Here is a 9108-nt window from a genome sequence, read left to right on the forward strand (position 1 = left end):
GACTTAGACTAGTTGAATTGGTGGGTTGGCTAGATGCGCAAGGATGTGGCGGAGCTAGAGCACTCTTTGCCGAGATGGCAACAGCGCTAGGTCAACGGCGAGAGCTCGATGGAGCTGCGGCGGCGGTGACTGGAAAAACAGAGAAGGAAGAAGAACGACGATGACGGCGTCTCGGTTCTTATAACGCGACTCAGAAGCTCAAGGAAGCCACGACAGAACCGTTTCCACGCCAGCGCGACGCCAAGGACAGCCACGACGTGCCTAGAACACCGAAGAAGGTCGCCGGCGGTGTAGCTACGGCGATGAACACTGTTCACAGTATTTATAAGTTTGCCATTCGTCAAAATTCACAAATTACTCCCAAATTTTCATAACAACTCAAAAATCTCCAAAAACAAAAGTTGTTCAAAATCAAAAGTTCTACAACTTTGCTTTTATAACCATCTTCTAATTCGGTCTAGTTTTTGAAATGAACTTTTGAATTTAAAAGGGGAAAATTAACGAATTATGCCTTTTTGAATTACTCCTAATTTTTCCAAACAACTTGAAAAACTCCAAAGATAAACTTTGCTTAACTAGTCAAGCTCTACACTTTTGCTTTTGGGCCCAACCCCAAAATATGCTTAGATTTTGAAATGGATTTTCAGGGTAGGGTTTAAATGTTGAAAAGCGGGGTTTTCTCGAAAAATTCAAAATCCCAACAAACTTTGAACTTGAGTCAAACAATACAATTCAACACTCATTACACAAATGTAAACTTGTTTTAGTAAATGCATATCAAAGTTTTCACCAAATGCCAAATGCTTTGCAATGCATATGATGACATGTCAGATTTTAATATTTAAACACCCGAGGTGTTACAATCATTCCCCCTAAAAGAAATCTCGCCCCGAGATTCAAAGCCATAGGGTAAGTAATGGAAAATGAAATGTGTCACGAGAACACATACAAAATCTGTCCATTAAACAGTTGAGATCCCTTTTATAAAACATAACTTGTATTACCGAGCTCAACTAACATTACTCTATTTTATATAGATGCTAGAAACCCTAGAAACTTTTCTAACAAGTAATCTTCTGATTCCCAAGTAGCTTCCTCTTCTGAATGTTGATTCCATTGTATTTTATAGAACTTGATTGTCCGTCTTCGAGTAACATGATCTTTTTGATCTAACACTCGGATAGGATATTCGGAATAAGTTAAATCCAGTTCTAGTTCCACTCCTTCAACTTCAACATTCTGTTCAGGCACTCGGAGACACTTCTTTAATTGAGAAACATGGAACACATCATGTATAGCTGCAAGATGTTCAGGTAACTTCAAGCGATATGCTACTTTTCCATACCTCTCCAAAATTTGATATGGTCCAATATATCGAGATGCCAACTTTCCTTTAAAACCAAAACAGGTAACTCCCTTCATTGGTGATACTTTCATATATACAAAATCTCCTTTGTTAAATACCAATGGTCTCCGTCTTTTATCAGCATAACTCTTTTGTCGGGATTGAGCTATCTTCAAATTACTTTGTATTTGCTTAACCTTGTCTTTTGTTTCTTTCACAAGGTCAACCCCAAAGAATCTTCTTTCTCCAGGCTCAGACCAACTCAGCGATGTTCTGCATCTACGACCATAGAGTGCTTCAAATGGAGCCATTCTAATGCTTTCCTGAGAACTATTGTTGTATGAGAACTTGACCAAAGGTAAACATTCATCCCACTTATTGGAATAGTTAAGGACACAACACCTTAACATATCTTCAAGTACTTGATTAACTCTTTCAGTCTATCCATCAGTCTGCGGATAATAAGCTGTACTGTACAGAAGTTTGGTACCCAATGAAGAATGCAATTGTTTCCAAAAATTAGAGACAAACTGTGTACCCCTATCGAACACTATGGTCTTTGGTACACCATGTAAACTCATGATTCTTGCTAAGTATATTTTGGCATATTGGATCGTAGGATATATTGTCTTGACTGGAAGAAAATGCGCTGACTTAGTGAGTCGATCTACAATAACCCATACTGAGTCAAATGCTTTGATGTCCTGGGTAGACCAACAATAAAGTCCATACTTATATCCTCCCACTTCCAAGATGGAATAGGTAATGGTTGTAACTCACTAGCAGACCTCAAATGTATAGCTTTCACCTTTTGACAAGTATCACATTTTGCTATATATCTAGCAATCTCTATTTTCATTTTAGTCCACTAGAATCTCTGCTTCAAGTCATGGTACATCTTGTTGCTTCCCGGATGGATTGATAACCTAGTAGCATGTGCCTTATCTAGAATTGACTGCCGCAACTCAGGAACTTTTGGTACCACCAGGCGATCCTTGAACCACAACACATCTTCATCATCTATGCTGAAGCATTCTGCTTTCCCATTCTTGACTCTTTCCTTGATATGGGCTATACCCTTGTTTTTCTTCTGAGCAGCAATAACTTGATCTTGAATAGTGGTTTCTACAATTATGTTGGTCAAACTTCCTTGTTGAATTACTTCTACATTCAACTTTTCCATTTCTTGACATAAATTCAAACCCATTGTTCTCACTATTAGACAATTGCAATAGCTTTTGCGACTGAGGGCATCTGCAACTACATTTGCTTTACTAGGGTGATAATGTACTTCCAAATCATAATCCTTAATTAGTTCTAACCATCTTCTTTGTCGCATGTTCAATTCTGACTGAGTAAAAATATACTTTAAGCTCTTGTGGTCTGTATACATATGACACATATTACCAAGCAGGTAATGTCACCAAATCTTTAGAGCATGAACCATAGCTGCTAACTCTAGATCATGAGTCGGATAATGTTCTTCATGTTGCTTAAGTTGCTGGGATGCATAAGCAATGACTCGGCCTTCTTGCATCAATACATATCCAATACCAATACCTGAAGCATCACAATAAACATCAAATGGCTTCTTGATGTCAGGTTGGGCTAACACTGGTGCAGTAGTCAGCAGTCTCTTCAAAGTCTAAAAAAGCCTCCTCACAATCTGATGACCAGACAAACTTAACTTGGTTCTTCAACAATTCAGTTATAGACTTTGATATTTTTGAGAAATCTGGAATAAACCGATGGTAATACCCCGCCAATCCCAGAAAACTCCAAACTTGATGAACTATGGCTGGCGGTTTCCAATCAAGCATATCCTTTACTTTGCTAGGATCAACTACAACTCCTTCGGCTGACAAGACATGTCCAAGAAATTGCACTTCCTTAAGCCAAAAATCACATTTGCTGAACTTGGCATATAGTTGATGTTCTCTCAAGTGGGTCAGAATAATTCTGAGATGTTCCGCATGTTCTTTCTTATTCTTGGAATATACTAAAATGTCATCAATAAACACCACTACAAACTTGTCTAGCTCAGGCATGAATACTGAGTTCATTAGATACATGAAATGAGCTAGAGCATTTGTCAAACCAAAAGATATTACCAAGTATTCATATAATCCATATCTTGTGGTAAATGCCGTTTTGGGAATATATTTAGGCTTTATCTTGATTTGGTGATATCCTGACCTCAAATCTATCTTAGAGAAAACTTTGGCTCTGGCCAATTGATCAAAAAGCAAATCTATCCAAGGTAATGGATACTTATTCTTGATGGTCACTTCATTCAATGGACGATAGTCAACACATAACCTCAGGGTCTCATCTTTCTTTTTCACAAAAATTGCCGGACATCCCCAAGGTGAGGAACTAGGTTGGATAAACCCTTTCTCAATCAATTCTTGTAACTGAGTCTTCAACTCGGCCAATTCCTTAGGTGGCATCCTATAAGCTCTCTGAGAAATCAGAGCTGTTCCAGGTTGTAACTCTATATTGAACTGTACATCCCTATCAGGTGGTAGACCGGGTAAATCTTTAGGAAACATGTCTGGAAATTCACACACTACCAGAATATCTGTAATCTCTTTGACAGTAGTTGCACAGATCTTGCCTACTGATCTTCTTAGGATTGGAAGTTGGATGAGAAGTTGAGAATTACTATCAGGCAAACTCACTCTTAACGTCCTATTCAAAGCATCTATAACAGCCTTATGCTGATACATCCAATTCATTCCCAAGATTACATCTATATCCTGATCCTTAAGGATAACCATGGTAGTGGGAAAAATATGCCCACCCAGGTTTACGGGTACCTGGTATACCATTTCCTTAGTACACAGACGTTCCCCGGGCGACTGTATAAAGAAACTTTCCTTTGTTGCCCCAATTGAAATTTCATGCTTCACGACAAATGTTCTATTGATGAATGAATGTGATGCGCCAGAATCAAAAAGTATAACTGTAGGGTGATTGGCAACAGGAAACATACCCATCATCACTGGCTCTCCTTCCGGAATTTCTCCAGCTTGAATATAGAACACCCGTCCTATTTTCCTCTCATCTTTGCCCTTCTGAGTATTCTGATTGGGGTTCTTGTTTGGTGCCTGACCCTGTTGTTGATTGGCAGGGGCCTTCTGATAATTTTGATTAGCCTACCTAGGATATGGACATTCCCTGGAGAAATGACCAGTTCTTCCACAATTGTAACATGGATAGTTGTGACCCTGGGATGTTGGAGCATTGCCACCAGAAGCATTGGTTGACTGTGAATTCGGATAGGTTATAGCAGGACGGACATTTGACTGTTGCCCGGCTTGGAACTACGGCAGACGATAAGGAGGACGATTATGATGTACTAGATGATAAATCACCCTCTGCCTCTTCTGATTTTCCCCAAAAGATCCAGACGACACACTCTTTTTCTTTTTGAGCTCCTTATGTTGCCGATATTTGGACTCTGAAACAATTGCAATATTTACTGCCTCATGATAAGTAACATTGGTGCAAGTGGTCATCATAGTCTGCAACTTAGTATTCAGGCCTCTCATAAACCACCTCTTCTTCTTAGCATCAGTATTGACATGTTCGGATGCATATTGGGACAGATGATTAAATCTTCCCACATATTGCATCACAGTTTGATCTCCTTGTTTCAAAGCAAGGAATTCATCTAGCTTCATAGCCATCACTCCTTCAGGGATATAATGGGCTCTGAAAGCTACATGGAACTCAGCCCAAGTTATTGGAATGCCAGCTGGTTGCATAGCCACTAAGTTTGCCCACCAAGCACTTGCTGCTCCTCTAAGTTGCTGGGCGGCAAACACAGGTTTCTGATACTCCGTGCATGGAATAAGGTCAAATTTCTGCTCCATGGTTCGAAGCCAGTCATCAGCCTCCAATGGTTCATCTACCTTGGTGAACACCGGGGGTCTTGTGTCAGTGAAATCAACATATGTAGCCTCCTGTCTGTTATGGTGGCGTCCACGGTTTTCGTACATCTGATTCTGATTACTCTGAGCCATCTCATGAAGCAAACGAGAATTTTCAGCCATCACATTGACAAGTGCGGTTATAGCATCAGCTAAATTTATTGGAACTGGTGGCGGATCTAGAATACCATCCTCATCTTGTAAAGTTCTAGGAACATACGAACCCCACGTACGACGCATCTGCTCATAACAAACCAAACTTTATTCACATGTCTTTATTGAATTGTACCAAAGCTTACTCTAGACACATTACATAGAGTTTACTAATGTACAAACAAACCCACGAGTACGAAAATAGAACTACATAACTTAACTAGAGCTACTATTACACAACTCTACTCTTTTCCTCAATTTCCTCAAACTTTAGGCTCGGTATCCATTCCAGAATTATTACCGCCTTCTTCATCACTTTCATCGATCATTACTAATTCTTCAAGATCTTCTTCCTCTTCCTCTCCTAGTTCATCATCATCGGCAAGGATGACACTGGGGTCCATGGCATCAGCTTGAGGCTCATGATTCGGATTTAGTAGATTGCTAAGCCTATGAACTTCCTCATGTAGATAGGTATTATGTTCTTCTAAATCTTCTACATAGAATTCTAGCTCATGAGTTCTAGCTCTAGCTACATTTTCCCTGTGCCAAGCTTCATTTCTTCCCTCCACTGTACGAACCAACATGCTTTCATAGTTTCTGTGTGCAGTAGTGAGACGCCTCAATTGACCCTGTAATTCTCCTATTTGTATAACATCCAAAGCCCTATCTCTAGTAGATTGTGCTAACTCCATAGAAACCCTCAGTATCTCTGCTTGGGGATCAGGCCTAGTACTGCTACTGCTAGCACCATCATTTCTAGGGGCAAGTTGGTGACGAGGAACTCCTTTGGGTCCGGTGGACTTACGGGGCGTCATCTTGGCACGAGCCATACTGTAGGAAGCCAATTTAATCTAAGTAAGACCATTTGATCAAAATCCAAAAAGTAGCTAAGATGGATTACATTCCTCAAACCAGACTCACTACTCAACTCCAGACTAAGAGGTGAAGGAAGTAACGAGTGAATTAATCATGATGCATGAATCATTCTTACAAACAAAAACATCCACGTTAATAATGCAAATAAATAACATTTATTTTATATAGGGCATAGTAATATTACTACTCCACCACACAAAACCTTTTTAATCAAATACGGAATGGTGAGAAAGAAATAAGATAAGTCAGAAGCAATTTATACTAAATTAGTAAGTTAAATTTAGTCATTCCAAATCATTTTAAAGTTTTTTTATAAAACAATACAACAAAAACCTTGTAACGATGCTTTGATACCATTCTGTGGCAGAACCTCCTAAATTATAGGATCCACATGCACTTGTCACTGTCCAACGACCTTTGACAACATTGCATATGTTCCTAGTAACTTAAGAAGTCTGTCGGGTGTCCTCGGGGAACCCCGAATCATCCACGATTTCCGAGCAGGATCACGATACAGAGTTATTGCAGTATTACAACATTTATTCAAATATCTACACCAGAGTAAAAACAGCAGAAGTCTTACGGTAATATAGTTTACAAACCAGTTGTTTCAAACCTTACAAACTAAGTTCGATAATTATTACAAACCATAGTAGCAGTGGAGTGGCATAATTAACATATACATAACACACAAAATAAACATCCTGCCCAAGGATCACACATTTACTTCTCATCGTCAGAACGAACGATAGTCATGCAGCACGATCCAAAATAGATCTGCTCATGAGGCTCACCTGCAACAAGGGTCAACGAACCCTGAGTACAAAAGTACTCAACAAGACTTAACCGAAATATTAATTGATAACTAGGAATGCAGGCTCAGGGATTTAAGGTATAGCTTTAACAATGATCAAAGTTCTTTTGCGTAAAAGTTCTTTTAACAAAATTCCTTTTTAGAGAAAATTTCTTAAGAATTATATACAAAGCTAACACGATCCGCACTGAGATCATGAAACTTCATATCCAACACCTTCACAAGCCTTATTCAAGTTCCATTTATTAATTACTACGATGATGAACAGTGAGTTGAGTCTCCATAGCCGAGGAGCAACAACGATTCGAACTGATTATAAACCCAGCTGGGAATTCCAGACCACACGACATATGCAGGTCCCTGACCTACATATATCAACCTACTCTTGGATCCTCTAAAGCAAGAACGGGTCTGCGCCACCCGAGAATACAGTACTCCACCAATCCAGCCCATTGCCACATGGGTACACGCTATTCCCGCCATCTCTCCACTCCTAGTGCGCGAGTAGCCATTCTCGTAATAGAATTGCCAAGTTCAGGCTTATCGGAGTATGTGGTTAGTACTACAAATTCTCACCTCATGCAATTCAACAATGGACATGCCTTAATCGACACAGGCGGAAATAACCTGCTCACAAGACCTCCATGTCTAGTGGCTCACACACACCGAGTCCGCCCGATCTAGATTTATTACTCCACATTCCCATATCACATGATAACATAATTAACCAATGTCCCATTTAAAACTTGCAGATGGCAGGTAGTCACCCAACTTTCATCGTTCTACGCATAGCTAAGCAAAACTAGGCATATACGAGTTTAAAACTGGTAATATGGTAAATTTGGAATAACAAGGGTGGTAATGCACCAATTAGGCTCTTACTTAACTCTTAATCACTTAATGCAGTAACGAAAAGCAAAAGCGAAATTAATTTGTAAAACACAAGGTAGGGTTGTATGCATCCGGGGCTTGCCTTCGTTGACGGAAAAGTCCGATTCCTGCGACGTCACACTAGTATTCGATCTGACCTCAACAGACGGAATAACCTCCTCAACAACTTGATTAACTACCACGTATTCACCTTTGTTCACTACATGTAATAACAATGCCATGTTTAACATGATGCGGAATACGAAATATGATGCTCGATGATGGATACAAAAATTAACAATTTGAATACAACTTTCCTTCGTGGTACAGTTGCAAGCCAAACAAACTAAATCTTTTTTATAACACATACATCAACTACTAAGGATCATTATCAACAAATGACCCAAGGTCATCACTCAATCCAAAATTACAAACAAAACCTAAATCACTAAAGGTTACTATTTGCTTTTATGAATTAATTATTTAATTCAAAATTATGAAATAAATGAACTTATTCTAATTGAGTTCAAAATTTTAGTAAATGTTCATTACATGATAACTAAGTGGCAAAACAAATTTCATAATTTTTGGACAAGTAAATAAGCCTAGAAAAATCATGGAAATCCATTTATTAATAAATTGAGAAATTTTTATCACATTCAAAAAGTACTGAAAAACATTATTTCATATTTTTCTTAAATACTTTACATCATAGAGAAGTCACACAAAAATTTTCATAATTTTTGGAGCTCTAAATAAATCTACACAAAAATAACAAAAACAGATACTATTCATTCAAGTCTGAAAATAGAAAAATTCATTTGAACGCTGAGTCACTGACAACCCGACCCCACCTGTTATCCCTAACCTCGCGCGCTGACCACGACGGTGACGGCGCTGACCAGCGATTTCTCGCTGACGGTGAGTCCAACGGTGACGGCCAGAGTACTAACATGATCACTACATTACAGCGCATCGATCTATGGCCCTAACGCGACCAATTACAGGCCAAACCGAGCACTACGCCAACCATGGCGGATGCGGTGGTAGGGCAGCGCTACGCCGGCGGTAGCCCTAGATAACGAGCCGGCTCGGCTCGTTTGGGCTCGGCT

The sequence above is a fragment of the Miscanthus floridulus genome, chromosome 3 (assembly GCF_019320115.1).
Source record: "Miscanthus floridulus cultivar M001 chromosome 3, ASM1932011v1, whole genome shotgun sequence".
Taxonomy (NCBI): Eukaryota; Viridiplantae; Streptophyta; class Magnoliopsida; order Poales; family Poaceae; genus Miscanthus; species Miscanthus floridulus.